The following is a 17,175-nucleotide window of genomic DNA, read 5'->3' as shown; positions in this document are numbered from 1 at the left end:
GAGGAAATCTATGATGCCATGAATTGTATTCGCCACATACTCTGATCTCTGTTCTCTTCGAAGATGATTGATAGGGCCTCTCAACCATCGGTAGTGTCCCATATCAGGGCGGGAAGACCACCGAGTTATTTGATCATTGTTGAGGCCTTCGTAACTTCCTTCAAATAGAATATTCAGAACACCATCAGGAGTTGTTCCTACCTCTAGCAAAATCACCAAACATCAAAAGTCCCTTCCCAAATCGTGATACCAAACGCGTTGTATCTCACCATCTATTCGAGGAAGAACATGTCGTTCTTGAAGATGTTCATCTCCTTTGCGTCATCTTGAAGGTTGTGACAATCATAATTTCTCATCCGGCAGATCAGCAAATGAAGGTTCTTGAGTTGAATCCGCTGGTTGTTGGCTCTCCATCTAATTAGCGTCACAAATGCAAAGAAGTTACAAACAAGGATAGAAAATTGAATGTTATCTTGCCTCAATCTTGTCTCTTTTATAAGAGAGATTTTCATCTTGGTTTTGATGGATGTCGTTGATGAAAAACTTTGACTTTAGCTAATGCATTTGCTAGATTCCTGGATGGCTCCCATGTGCATTCACTAATATCATATCCATGCCAATGAACAAGATATTCCAGCTTATTTCGACGCCGCCTTGAGTCTAATATCTCTTCCACCTCAAATTCTTCATTATTATCTACTTCTATAGGAGGGGGTGGCATTTGTCTTCTTCCTTGTATATCCACTGTCTTATATGGTTCAAAAAGAGACACGTGGAATACAGGATGGATCTTCATTGACTCCGGTAGATGTAACCGATATGCAACTGGGTTGATCTGTTCAGAAACAGAAAAAGGGCCAAGCCTACGATAGTCCAACTTATCACAAGGTCGAGTAGTCTTGATATTGTGACGAAGTAGCCATACCTTATCACCCACGTTGAGTTGTGGTTGCTCCTTACGATATAGATCTGCATTTATCTTTTGTCGTTCTTGAGTTTCTTTCAATTGAGTCTTCATTATTGCATGTAACTCTGACAACCGATTTGCGATATCTTCTGCTGCAGGATTATCAACTTTTAAAAAATTAAAAGTATCAAGTCGTGGATGATAGCCATAATTGGCAAAGAAAGGTGTTTGTTGCATAGAAGAATATACTGTATTATTATAAGCAAACTCTGTCAATGGCAGAAGGGTTGTCCAATCATCTTGTTGGTAGTTGATAGTACACCTTAAATATTGCTCCAAGACTTGGTTTACGCGCTCTGTTTGTCCATCAATTTGAGGATGGAAAGCCGAAGATAGCTTTATGTTCACTTTTAAAATCTTGAAAAGGGACCTCCAAAATCTTGACACAAATTGAGTTCCCATATCTGATATGATATCTTTAGGTAATCCATGATAGCGATAGATATTATCAATGAAAAGCTTAGCTGTTTCTTCACCTGTGATAGATTTTGTACATGGCACAAAATGTTCTATCTTGGTGAAACGATCTACTATCACAAATATAGAATCATAAGATCTTGAGCTTGGAAGATCTGTGATGAAATCCATAGAAACAGAAGACCATGGTTGTTCTGGTATAGGTAATGGCTGAAGAAGTCCGTAAGGTCGATGACGAGGAATTTTTGATCTTGAACAAATATCACATGATTGTACAAAGTCTTTGACTGACTTCCACATTTGTGGCCACCAAAAATCTCTTGATATGAGTTCCAAAGTCTTATTATATCCAAAGTGCCCTGCTGCTGGAAAGTCATGACGTACTTGAAGAACACGTAAATGTGCTTCACCTTCTGGAACATATAGGCGTCCTTCAAAATATAATAGATTATTCTTGAACTCGAACTTAGAAGGATCATGAGACTTGGAAGAATTATTTTCGATATCATAAACAAGAGGGTCTGAGGACATACTGGACTGGATTTGCTTGAGAAAAGTTGAATCAACAGTCAATGTTGATTTCATTGCTCGGAGATGAAATTGCTCTGGTTTCAAGAGGACCGTTCTTTGTTGCTCAAAAGCTGCATCTCCTTCTTTTGGTGCAAAATAAGAACGTCTAGATAGGACATCAGACAAACCTTGTTGTTTTCCTGGCCGATAAGTGATAATGAACTCGAATCTTGACAAAGACATACTCCAACGAGCTTGACGACAATTCAACATGCGTGCTGACATGAAATACTCGAGGTTCTTGTGATCTGTATACACAGTGACTGGACTAGAAGCGCCTTCTAGATAATGATGCCATTCTTGAAAGGAATCCACGATCTCAAGAAGTTCTTTATCGTGGATCTCATAATTGATCTCGGTTGCTGAGAATTTTCTTGAATGAAAAGCTATCGGATGAAGTTTGTCATCTATTCCCATTTGTGATAAAACTGCACCTAAGGCAAAATCTGATGCATCTATTTCCATAAAAAATGCCTTGGAAAAGTCAACACGATATAAGACTGGTGCAGAGACAAACGATGTCTTCAAGGCTTCAAATATTGCTTCCGCTTCTTGATTCCATTGGAATTTATCTTTACTAGTCAAGCGTGTAAGTGGAGCTGCAACTCGTGAGAAATCTTTGATGAAGATCCGATAGTAATTGGCAAATCCCAAGAAACATTGGACATCTCTTACCGTCCTTGGAATCTTTCAATCCATGATTGTTTGGACTTTCTTAGAATCCATCATGAGACCATCATTTGAAATGATGTATCCTAAAAAGTCAACTTGAATAGTGTGAAATACACACTTTTCCATCTTGGCGTACAATCCTGCATCTCTAAGTTTTTGTAATACTTGACGAACATGTATTTCATGTTCATCGACGTTCTTAGAATAGATCAGGATATCGTGTAGATAGGAGACGACAAAATTGTCTAAGAATTCACGAAATACATCATTCATGAGATGTTGAAAAGCAGCTGGTGCATTCATGAGTCCAAAGGGCATGACATTATATTCGAAATGTCCATACCTGGTTTGAAACGCAGTCTTCCATTCATCTCCTTCTTTGATCCGTACTAGATTATATGCTCCTCTTAGATCTATTTTTGTATAGATCTTAGCTTGATTCAACTGGTCAAGGAGTCCTGATATCAAAGGTAATGGATACCTGTTCTTGATTGTGATCTTGTTGAGTCCTCGATAATCAACACACATTCGTAAAGATCCATCTTTTTTCTTTACGAATAGAATTGGAGCTCCTGCTGGAGATTTTGAATGGCGTATGAAATTCTTCACTAAATTCTCGTCAATATATGTTTTGAGTTCAGCCATCTCATCTTGCGATAAACTATAAATTGGTCCAAATGGTGGCTGAGTCCTTCCTTGAGGTCCATTGAACAATCATATGGACGATGCTCAGGAAGAATATCTGCATTCTTTTTCTCAAAAATGTCTTGATAATCTTGATATTGACTTGGAATGCCACTTGAAGTCTTTACGCTTTCAGAAATAGCTGCAGCATAAATAGCAAAAGTTGATCCTTCTTTTGCTGCGTATATAAATGCTTTTGCACCTATAAGTACGGGTTTTACTATACTAGATTTATAACTTTTTACTTGGTTGATAGAACTATTAATAATACTTTGGGAAAAGTCAAGTTTACGAGAATTCCAATCTATTCGAGGGTTATATTTTTCTAGCCAGGATAAACCTAAAATAACTGGATTGGACGGGGATTTAATTATGTTAAAAGCTATGTAGCTAACATGACCGTTTATTGTTACTTTTATAGGGCGAGTTTCATGAGTGACATCTCCAGAAGACAAAGTACGGCCATCAATGACTTCTACATGTACGGGTTTAGTTTTCTGTACAAAAGGTTTTTTATGACTTTTAACAAATTGTTCATCTAAAAAACATGCTGAGGCTCCCGAATCTAATAAAGCAAAGGCTTTGTAATTCTTAGCTCCTAAATATAATTCTATTATAAAACAAGGAGAGGGTTTTGAGGAGAGGATAGGACCTTCATTAGGAATTGTACAAGGTTCCAGCTGCACGGTCCCTATTGTAGCTGGACGAATCCGTTTTCTGACATGTTGTCTTCTTTGACCGTCGTACCCCTCATTTTATAGTTGCGTCGTTTCTTTCGACAATGTTGAGCAGTGTGCTTAGGTTCTCTGTAATATAAACATAATCCTTCTTGACGATGACGAATCTTTTCTTGCTCAGTTAGGGGTTTAAAACGTACCGCGTCAATTTGCATGTCTTCTACTTCCGAATGTACGTTTGGTAAAGATGTTGATGTTGCCATTGAGTAATAATGTTGAGGTTCCCGTGAATGATTCTCGGATCGAAATTCGAAAAGTAGATTATCACATTTTATCGCAAAATTGATTGCTTGACTCAAAGTTTGAGGATCAGGTAAGTTGAGCATCAATTTCTTTACTTCATATTGCAATCCATAAAGAAATTGACTGATGAGTGCAGCATCATCCCACTTGATGTCAATTGCAAGTTGTCAAAATTGTGAAGCATACACTGTTACTGAGCGATTTCTTTGTCGCAGAATTTGGATCTTATTTGTTGCAACACGAGTTGCATCGTGTTCACCATACATAGATCGAAACTCCGCCAAAAAAGCTTCCAAATTGTCCAATATTGGATTTCGTTGTTCAAGAAAAGACGAAAACCACAATAATGCAGAACCAGAAAGTAGAGTGCCAATAAACCTGACTTGTGATCCTAGAGTTGGATAGCTTTGCGGTTGAAGTTCAATTACCAATTGTACTTGATTGATGAATCCTCGAAACTTAGATCTCGTACCATCAAATTTCTCGGGTAAGGCAATTCTTGGTTCTCTAGTGCTTACAGGGTGTTGTACAATTGAAGAAAGAACGTGATTTGTTGTAGATGTTGAAGCAGCTCCGATCATCTCTATATCTCCACTTTCTGCTATTCTTGTTCTTTCATGTGTTGCTGAATTGAGTTGATGCATCCCAAGCATTAACTCCCTCATTTGCTCTTGCATTTGTGCCATTACACTCTTCATTTCAACAAGCTCTGTCATAATGATACTAAGAAGAAAAATTTGTTTGATACTGCTCAAGACAAAAGAAAAGAAAGACTTAATAACAAAGAAGATACTAAGAACAATATCAGTTTAGAAGTAGGTAATCCGCAAACTTCTAATACGCTTTTGCCTTGTCAAGAGAAAGGGGTAATCCACTCTTACTCAAGAAAAACAAAGCTCTGATATTGTAAGTACACTCTTGTCAATCTGTCAAGGACAAGAACTCGATGAAAAAATAGTTCAGACAAGTAAGCCTTCACTCAAAGAAAAGTAACAAAATATGAATAATAAGTATGTATATTGAAAAGAGAAACTAGAATGGCTATTGCCAAAAGACAAGAAAACTAGAGACCCTTGAAACTAGACTAGAAGCAAGAAAAGAGTTGACAAGAGTGAAGAAGCCTTCACTCTTGTCTCTATATATACTATCTAACTAGGGGCTACGTGGCAACGTTCTATAAGACCTCCAATATGTGTTGACTTTATAGGACACATGCCTTGACTTACAAGGCAAGTTTTTCTACGTGTGGGCCACATAGTTAGCTTGATCTTCAAGCTAACAACATGTGTGGCACATGGCCAACTTGTTGACCACGTTTCTAATCCAAAAAGTCAATTAAAGACACCTATGAAGTCAAAGCAGCATCTAGGAAGTTTCTAAGAAGCTTCTATATTAAATATTATAGAATTAACTTACTTTTATCTACTTTTACTTACTTCTACCTATTTCTATATGTAATTATTAGCTTACATGATTATGGCCGTGACACTTCCTTCGAATAGAATATTTGAAACACCATCATGAGTTGTTCCTACCTCTAGCACAATCACCAAACATTGAGAGTCCCTTCCCAAATCATCATACCAAACGTGTTGTATCTCGCCATCAATTCAAGGAAGAACATGTCGTTCTTGAAGATCTTCATCTCGATTGCTTCGTCTTGAAGGTTGTGACAATCGTAATGTCTCATCTGGCAGGTCAGCAAATGAAGGCTCTTGAGTTGAATCTGCTAGTTGTTGATTCTCCATCTCTTGAGCGTCACTACTACAATGAAGCTACGAACAAGAATTGAAAGTAGAATGTTATCTTGCCTAGATGTTGTTTCTTTTATAAAGAAGGATTTTATCTTAATTTTGATGGATGTTGTTGATGAAAAGCCTCCACTGCCTTTGCTGCATTTACAAGATTCTTTATTAGCTTCCATGTACGTTCACTAATACCATATCCGCGCCAATGGACAAGATATTCTAATTTATTTCCACGCCGCCTTGAATCTAAGACTTCTTCTACTTCAAACTCTTCATTATTGTCCACTTCTATAGGAGGAGGTGAAGCTTGTCATTTTCTTGGTATGTCCACTGTCTTGTATGGTTCAAGAAGAGACACATGGAATACTGGATGGATTTTCATTGACTCTGGTAGATGTAAACGATATGCAACTGGATTGATTTGTGCAGAAATAGAAAATGGTCCTAGCCTTCGATAGTCCAACTTGTCACAAGAATGAGTGGTCTTCATATTACGAAGAAGTAGCCATATCTTATCACCCAAGACGAATGATGGTTGTTCCTTTTGATAGACATCCGCATTGACCTTTTGTTGTTCTTGAGCCTCTTTAAACTGCGCCTTCATCGTTGCATGTAGCTCTGATAAATGAATTTCTAAATCTTTCGTAGCAGGATTATCAACTTTTGAAAAGTCAAAAGTATCAAGTCGTAGATGATAACCATAATTAACAAAGAAAGGTGTTTATTTTGTAGAAGAATGTACCGTATTATTGTAAGCAAACTCTGCCAATGGCAAAAGAGTTGTCCAATCATCTTGTTGGTAATTAATGGTACATCTTAAATATTACTCCAAAACTTGATTAACACACTCCGTTTGTCTATCAGTTTGAGGATGGAATGCCGAAGATAGTTTTATATCCACTTTAAGAATCTTGAAAAGAGTCTGCCAAAATCTTGATACAAATTGAGTTCCCTTATCTGATATAATATCCTTGGGTAATCCATGATAGCGATAGATATTGTCAAGAAAGAGTTTAGCTGTTTCTTCACCTCTGATAGATTTTGTACATGGTACAAAATGTGCCATCTTGGTAAAACGATCTACTATCACGAATATAGAGTCATAAGAACCTAAGATTGGAAGATCCATAATGAAGTCCATAGAAACAGAAGATCATGGTTGTTCTAGAATGGGTAATGGCTGAAGAAGTCCAAAAGATCAATAACGAGGAGTTTTTGATCTTGAGTAAATATCACATGATTGTACAAAGTCTTTAATTGCCTTCCACATTTGAGGCCACAAAAAATCCCTAGATATCAGCTCCAAAGTCTTATTATATCCAAAATGTCCTGCTGTTGGGAAGTCATGATGAGCTTGAAGAACACGTAAACGTGCTTCTCCTTTTGGAACATATAGACGTCTTTCAAAATAGAGTAGATTGTTCTTGAATTCAAATTTAGAGGGATCATGAGATTTAGAAGAATTATTCTTGATATCATGAACAAGAGGGTCTAAAGACATACTTAATTGGACTTAATTAAGAAAAGTTAAATCATCAGTCAATGTTGATTTTATTGCTCAAAGATGAAATTGCTCTGGCTTCAAGAGAACCGTTCTTTGTTGCTCAAAAGCTGCATCTCCTTCTTTTGGTGCAAGATAAGAACATCTAGACAAGGCATCAGACAAACCTTGTTGTTTTCCTGGCCGATAAGTGATGATGAACTCGAATTTTGATAAAGACATGCTCCAACGAGCTTGGTGACGATTTAATACACGTGTTGACATAAAATATTTGAGGTTCTTGTGATCCGTATACACGGTGACTGGACTGGAAGCGCCTTCTAGATAATGATGCCATTCTTGAAAAGAATCCACAATTACAAGAAGTTCTTTGTCGTGGATCTCATAATTGATTTCTGCTGCTGAGAATTTTCTTGAATGAAAGGCTATTGGATGAAGTTTGTCATCTGTTCCCATTTGTAATAAAACCGCACCCAGAGCAAAGTCTGATGCATCTGTTTCCATAAAGAATGCTTTGGAAAAATCAACACGATACAAGATTGGTGCAGAAACAAACGCTGTCTTGAAAGATTCAAAAACAACTTCCGCTTCTTGATTCCATTGGAGTTTGTCTTTACAAGTCAAATGTGTAAGTGGAGCTGCAACTTGAGAGAAGTCTTTGATGAAGATCCGATAGTAGTTGGCAAATCCCAAAAAACATTGGACATCTCTTACCGTTTTTGGGATCTTCCAGTCTATAATAGTTTGAACTTTCTTAGGATCCATCATAAGTCCATCATTTGAAATGATGTAACCTAAGAAATCGACTTGAGTAGTGTGGAATACATACTTTTCTATCTTGACATAGAGTCCTACATCTCTTAATTTTTGTAACACACAACGAACATGAAGTTCATGTTCTTCTGGATTCTTAGAATAGATCAAGATGTTGTCTAGATAATAGACCACAAAATCATCCACAAACTCTCAAAAAACATCATTCATTAGATGTTGAAAAGCTGCTGGTGCATTTGTAAGTCCAAAAAGCATGACATTGTATTCAAAATATCCATACCTAGTTCGAAACGCAGTCTTCTATTCATCTCCTTCTTTGATGCGTACTAGATTTTATGCTCCCCAAAGATCTATTTTTGTATAGATCTTAGCTTGATTCAACTGATCAAGAAGTCCAGATATTAAAGGTAGTGGATACCTGTTCTTTATGATAATCTTGTTGAGTCCTCGATAATCAACACACATCCGCAATGATCCATCTTTTTTCTTCACAAATAGAATTGGAACTCCTGTCGGAGATTTAGAATGGCATATGAAATTCTTGGTTAGATTTTCTTCAATATACTCCTTGAGTTCAGCCAACCCATTTTGTGATAAATTGTAGATTGGTCTGAATGGCGGTTGTGCTCCTTCTTGAAGGTCAAATAAGCAATCATAGGGACGATGTTCTGGGAGTGTATCCGCATTCTTTTTTTCAAATACATCTTGAAATTCTTGATATTGGCTTGGAATGCCACTTGAAGTCTTTTCACCAGTAGAAACGGGTGTGGCATAAATAATATATGGTGATTTTTTCATAGCAGCATGCAAGAAAGCTATTGCACCTATAAATACAGGTTTAATTGAACTGGACTTATGACTCTCTACTTGATTAACTACACTGTTAGTTATACTCTTAGAGAAAGTAAGAGTTTGGAAAATCCAATCTATTTAAGGGTTATATTTTTCTAACCACGATAAACCTAAAATGACTGGATTAGAGGGAGATCTAATGATATTAAATACTACAAAACTATTATGACCATTGATTATTACTTCTATAGAAAGGTTTTTGTGAGTAATATCTCCAGAAGACAATGGATGACTATCTATGACTTCTACATGAACAGGTTTAGTTTTCTTTAATAAAGATATGCTATGTCTTTTAGTAAATTCTTCATCTAAAAAACATGCTGAGGCTCTTGAATCTAATAAGGCAGAGACTTTGTAATGTTTAGGTCTTAAAATAATATTTAATGTAAAACAAAGAGAGGGCTCTGAGGAGAGAATAGGACCTTTACTAGATGTTGTGCACGGTTCCAGTCACACGGTTCCTATTGTAGCTGGACAAACTCGTTTTCCGACGTATTGTCTTTTTTCACAGCCATACTCTTTATTTTGTGATTGCGTCATTTCTTTGAACAATATTGAGCAATATGCTTTGGTTCTCTACAATATAAACATAATCCTTCTTGATGACGACGAGTTTTTTCTTACTTAATAAGAGGTTTGAAACGTACTGCATCAATTTGCATATCCTCTACTTCCGAATGTATGTGTTGAAGAGGTGTTGGTGTTGCCATTGAATTATAGTAACGTTGAGGTCCACTTGTACGGTTCTCAGATCGGAATTCAAAAAGGCGATTGTCGCAGTTCACAGCAAAATCAATTGCTTGACTCAATGTTTGAGGATCAGGTAAGTTGAGCATTAATTTTTTTACCTCATATTGTAATCCGTAGAAAAATTGACTAATAAGTGCAGCATCATCCCACTTGATATCACTTGTAAGTTATCAAAATTGTGAAGCATATAACATTACTGATCGATTGCCTTGTCGTAAAATATGGATCTTACTCGTTGCAACACAAATTGCATCATGTTCTCCATACATGGATCGAAACTCCGCCAAAAAAGCCTCTAGATTATCCAATATTAGATCTTGTCATTCAAGAAAAGATGAAAACCACGATAGTACTGAACCTGAAAGAAGCGTACCAATGAATCTAACTTGCGATCCTGGAGTTGAATAGCTTTGGGGTTGAAGTTCAATCACAAGTTGCACTTGATTGATAAATCCTTGAAACTTGGATCTGGTGTCATCAAACTTCTCGGGTAGGGCAATTCTTGGTTCTCTAACATTTGAAGGGCATTCCACTATAGGAGAAAGGATATGATTTGGTGCAGATGTTGAAGCAGCTCCAATCATTTCTATATCTTCGCCTCTTGCCAATCTTATTGCTCCTTGTGGTGGTAAATTGAGTTGATGCATCGCAAGCATTAATTCCCTCAATTGTTCTTGTATTTGTGCTATTGTACTCTTCATTTCAAGAAGTTTTGCCATGATAACACTTAGAAGAGAGAAGATGTCTAATATCGCTCAAGACAAATAGAAGAGAGGACTTGAGAACAAAGAAAATACTAAGGACAATATCAGTTTAGAAGAGGGTAATCCGCAACTTCTAATATACTTATATCTTATAAAAAAAAAGGGGGTAATCCACTCTTGACCAAGATTAGACAAAGCTTTAATATTGTAGGTGTACTCTTGTCACTCTGTCAAGGACAAGAACTCAATGAAAAAGCAATTCAAACAAGTGAGTCTTCACTCAAAGAAAGGTAACAAAATATAAATAAACAAGTATGTATATTGAAAGAAAAACTGGAATGGCTATTGCCAAAAGATAAGAAAACTAGAGTCCCTTAAAATTAGACTAGAAGCAAGAAAGGAGTTGATAAGAGTGAAGAAGGCTTCACTCTTGTCTCTATATATACTATCTAACTAGGTGCTATGTGGCAAAGTTCTATAGGACCTCCAATATGTGTTGACTTTGTAGGACACATGCTTTGACTTACAAGGCAAGTTTTTCTACGTGTAGGCCACATAGTTAGCTTGGTCTTCAACCTAACAACATGTGTGGCACATGGCCAACTTGTTGACCACGTTTCTAATCCAAAAAGTCAATTAAAGACACCTATGAAGTCAAAGCAGCGTCTATGAAACTTCTAAGAAGCTTCCATATTAAATATTATAGAATTAACTTACTTTTATCTACTTTTACTTACTTCTACCTATTTGTATATGTAATTACTAGCTTACATGATTATGTCCGTGATACTCCATCATGTTCTACTTGTACTCTCAATTGCCCTGATGATGATTTCAATGGAAGCACTAAATTTTTGTCAAGAATGCAAGCCTCCTTAAGAGAACACGGGGTTCTTAATCACAAATTGATTACAAAAAAACACAATGTTCTATCAAATGAAATCAAATATAAAGGGCATCTCAAAGATTAGGTACAATTTATAGATTAATTTCTTTATTTTCTAAGCATGCATTCAATTCTAATTCTAATTTCAAATCAAAACTCTCTTTTATTAAAATATTTATATTTCACTAATTATTAATTCAATCAAGGCAAAGTTTAGCTCATTGAAAATTTAAAAATAAAATAAAATAAAATAAAATAATCTAATAAATGGCATAGAAAATTCCAAATCACTCTAAAAATTTGTTGCACAAAAATTCTAGGAATCTCTTCTTATAAATTTGCTTGAATCTCCCTCTTTATAGCTCTATTTCTTGCATGCTATAGCTTGTTGGAAATCTTACAATTAGATCTAAATTTCCTTCAAATATCAACATAAAAAGATAAAAAGATAAAAATATAGAAAGTGGCATAAAAAAACTCACACTAGTGTTGAATCTCTCTTCTTGAAAATTCCAGCAAAAAAAAAAAAAAAAAAAAAAAAAAAAAAACTCAAGCTCAAGCTCAAATAATTCATTCAAGCCAACAACCTCTTATTCTAAATCTATTCAAATTTGTAAATAAATTAGAATTATGTTCCCTCTCTCCTACCAATTTAATTAGTTATCCTCCAAATAACTTTATTGCACTTAAATTAAGTACATCATGACAACAAACTTACATATTTATTTCAATAATTACCTATATAATTAAATAGAAGTAAATAAAAGTAGATTAATTTCATAAGATCTTATTAAAAAGCTTTTTAGAAGCTTCATAGATATTGCTTTGACTTTACATTTGTTTGTAGTTAATTGATAGGTTAAAAACTTAGTCAATAAGTTAGCCATGTATCACACATGTTAATAGGTTATAGAATAAGTTAACTATGTGGTCAACATATAGATAATTTATTTTACAATTTAAGACATGTATTCAGTAAAGTTAATATGTATTGGAGGTCCTATAGCATATTGCCACAAAGCTCCTAATTAGAGAGTATATATAGAAAAAAAAAATAATAAAGTCTTTTTTATTTTTGTCAATGCCTTTCTAATCTTTAGTTTGGTTTTAAGAATTTTTAGTCTTCTTGTCTTTAATAATAGCCATTTTAGTTTAATATATTACCATCTTTAAATAATTTCTTAGTCTTTTCAAGTGACACAAGATTATATTGAGGATTTTTTTTTTTGAGATTCATGTCTTTGACAATAATTGCATATAATAATCTTTTAATAAGGATTTGATATAATTTTAGATGCATTATAGATATTCTAATTTTATACTAAAATTTTGTTTTTAGATTCATTAATATAAATGGCAGTTTATAATAAATCAATTCAAATTTATATAATAGAACTTGAATGTAACATCTTTGGTAGAAGTAGATACTTTTGTTGATGTATTTTAACTCAATTTTTATATATAATTATGAATTCCCAAGTTTTACCATTTCAAACGTATTTATTAGTTTTTCTTTGAATTTTTTAATATAGATTATATTATTATTTATTATAATAATATTATCTATAAAGAGCAATATTATGGTGTATTGTCTATTATATACTATAAAATATATATTATCATGGACATATATATTTATTTTAATAATGATTTAAATAATATGAAAATATATAAATAAATAAAAATAGATAAATTTGATAATATCTTGTATATAAGCTTCTTTGAAGCTTTATAGATGCAACTTTGTCTTTATACATATCTATAGATATTTAATAGGTTGAAAACTTGGCTAACAAGTTGGTCACTTTTGGTACAAGTTAGACATATGGCACACATTTAAGAAATTGGTCTTACAAACTAAACATGTATCTTACAAATTGGACACATATTAGATGTCTTATAGAACATCATTACATAGCTCTTAATTAGATGGTATATATAGATGTAAAAGTAAAGCCTTTTGTACTCTTTTTAACTCTTTTCTTGCTTCTCATTTAATTTCAAGTGTCTTTAGTTTCTTAGTCTTTAAAAATGACCATTCAAGTTTTTTTTTTGAAAATTTATATATACTTTTTTTTCTTTTTTTATCTTTTTTTGAAAAATATCTCACTTATTTATTTATATTCTTTGAGTTTTTGTCCTTCCTTCATATTTGGATCCTTAATATTCTTTTAAAGATTTTGATCTCAAAAATAAGTATCTATTCTATTATATCAAATTCTAGAAGCTTGTTATAAGTCATATTAGGCTCTTTTTAGCTTACAAAACTTCCTTTGATTCTCCATTTTTTTGAATCTTGAGAATAATATCATATAGTCCTTATCTTCAAAACTTTCATTAAAAAATATCATTATTATATCTAGATTTTGTAATTTTTATTACTTTTTAGATATTAATACTATGATGCATTTAATTGTAGACCATCTAACTACATGTATAAAGGTCTTGAAGAAACGAATGCCCTCCTCTTGTATGTATCCTAAAGCAAAAAAATTAGATTTAATTTTTTTTGATATTATGGTTTTTTTTTAATAAGTCTATTAATTTTTATGTATTTTTTTCATATGTATTTTACTTCTTTTTTTATTATTTCTTGCCATCTAATATATTAAACTACCTTTTGATAATTTCTTAGCTTAACATCTGGTTCTAAGATAAGCATATAGTTATACTTGTATTTAGTGTTTTATTTTTTGTCTTTAATGAGATACCTTTGTTGATCAGCTAGGTTTGGTGGTATTTTGTGGAATGTGTATCTAAGTATATCTCTTGGAACATAAAGAAAGAGATTCACTTATTTATGTTGATAGAGAGGTATACGGGCCATTATCTTTTCCATTTTTAAAGTACTCAAGTATTGAAGCTTGATCATTTATCAATAGATTAGTAATATTGGATGAGCTCTCAAATAATATATCAACTTTTGGAAATAATTTATATTCACTTTTTGGAGTTGAATGGTGTTTTACATTATTGTATGATGTGAATTCTTGCTTGAAAATACATCAGGTATCTAATTATAGAAAGTAAATAGAAAATACAACAATAAGATCATATTAGTCTAATAGAATCTTAAATAAACTCTAAGTAATCTTTAACTATCTTAATGAAACTTTAGTCAATCCAAAAGAAATCCATAAGAAATTACAAAAAAACATAAAAAATTCATATATTAATCTCAAAAAAAATTAAAATTAAAATTAAAATATATAAAATAAAAATCTTAAAGAAAAAATAATAATCTTTTTAAAATAATAAAAATAAAAAATATTTAAAAAATAGTATATAATCTTTTTAAAATACTAAAATAGATATTTTAAATAAATTTTAAATAAATCCTACGTAAATCCTAATCAAATATTAATTTAGTCCTAATCAAATCCTAATAAAGCTCTAACCAAATCCTAGACCAAATTCTAATTAAATTTTAATCAAATCTTAAATTTTAATCAAATTCTAAATCAAATCTTAATCAAATCCTAATCAAATCTTAAATTCTAATCAAATCTTAGTGAAATCCTAATCAAATCCTAGACCAAATCTTAATAAAATCCTAATTGAATTCTAATCAAATCTTAGACTAAATTTCAATGAATCCTAATAAAATCTTAACCAAATCTTAACTAAATTCTAGACCAAATTCTAATCAAATCCTATCCAATTTCTAAACCAAATCTTAATTAAATCTTAAACCAAATTCTAAACAAATCTTAAATAATCTAAAGAAAATCCTAAATAAATCTTAATTATTTCTTAAAGTCATTTTAAAACCTCAATAAATATTAACTCAAAATTTGATCTTAATTAAAATTTTACTTATATTTCAATCCATAAGTAATTAACAAGCATACAAAATTTGAAGAGAATTAAATTTATCAATTGAAAAAAAAGCTCCCAAAATCTTTCAGATGTTGGCCACATTCTTTTTCTAACTTGATTGTTGATCTTCCAATAATATTTTTTCCTTGCTGAACCATTAAATTGTTAAAAAATTAGTTGGTGTGTAGATTTCTAATTCTAAATTTTACTTTAATCAAATTGATGGATATTGCAAGATTGCGAAAAATCCTCATTGATCCTAAATTTCAATTATCTAAGACCATAATCCGTAAAAACTCTCATAACCATCAATCTAACTAGTTGATTAATATCAAATTTTTCAAACATATTTAAAATATACATAATTATAGACTGATAAGCTTTCACTTGTAAATATGCTATAACACTCACAAAATCCTCAAAATTATATTTTATTTTTTATTTTTTAAAATTCAATTCCATTAAATATATCTCTTATTTTTTAAAAAATCCTCAATATGCCTTCAAATGACATAAAATCAACTCTTAAAAATCCTCTCATAAGTCTGCTTTCAAACTCAACTCTTCAATCAACCAAAGAATTCCAGAGTTGCCATAGATGCGTGATTTTGTGCCTTAAGGTTTGATTTTCATCTTACTTCATAATTGGTCCTCTTTGGATATCAATTTTTTAGACTTTGAGGTATTTTTTGCTAAAAAATATTTTTAATTTCATCCTAAAAATACCTATATTATTATTTATCTCATTGATTTTAATTTTATTTATTTATATTCCTATAAATCAAATAGAAGTTACTTCTTTAAGAAGATAGCATTAGTATTTATTAATTTTTACTACCTCCTTGTCTATCATCTATATTTCTAAGATAATTTGTTAAAGTACTTTCATTTAAGGTCCCCTATAATATAATTTTTTTTTTCTTTCACCAAATAGTTGTATTACTATATGACAACATGATCAAACTTAATTAATATTTTATCAAATATAATGTCAAAATTTATTTATTTATTATAATAAAAAAGATCAAAAACTTTAGAAGCTTTTATTTCATCATTGTATTTTAAGAATATACACCTAATATTTTTATTTTTAAATTTTAAATAGCTTTTTTTTTAATGAACAGATAAGTAATTGATTCAATGATTCATAAGTAGTCTATATTTGGTTTTATTTTTTTGTAAAGTTATTTTAGAATTATACCACAATTAGCTCTAATGGGACTCACATTGACTAAATAGTTAAATATATGGATGGTCTCAATTCATATATAATCAGAAAATTTACAAATAATTGACATCAAACATCTTTTTTGTACTAGTATTCTATTTCAATACTTATTTATTCTATTATATTGTGGAATATAAGCCATGATAAGTTATCTTCTTATTTTGTAGTTAATTAAGAATTTTTTGAATTTACATACCTAGTTATTATATACATTCATACTTACTCCAATGATGATCTAATCCTATATAAAGATAATTCTAAAAATATATAAAAGTAGATAAATTTAATAATGTCTTATAGAAAAGCTTCTTAAAAGCTTTATAGATAAGAATTTATCTTTATACATATCTATAGATAATTAATAGGTTGAAAACTTGGCTAAAAAATTGAGCACATGTTGTATATATTAATGACTTGTGATATGAGTTGAACATGTGGCATACATATAAAAAAAACTTATCTTGTAAGTTAGACACAAGTTTTATAAGTTGGACATGTATTCGAGGTCCTATAAAATGTCACCACATAATTCTTATTTAGATAGTATATGTAGACAAAAGAGTGAGGCCTTCTCCACTCTTCTCAACTTATTTCTTGCTTCCATTCTAGTTTCAAGAGTCTCT

The sequence above is a fragment of the Physcomitrium patens genome, chromosome 9 (assembly GCF_059467195.1).
Source record: "Physcomitrium patens ecotype Gransden chromosome 9, ASM5946719v1, whole genome shotgun sequence".
Taxonomy (NCBI): domain Eukaryota; kingdom Viridiplantae; phylum Streptophyta; class Bryopsida; order Funariales; family Funariaceae; genus Physcomitrium; species Physcomitrium patens.
Note: the sequence above shows the minus strand (reverse complement) of the source record.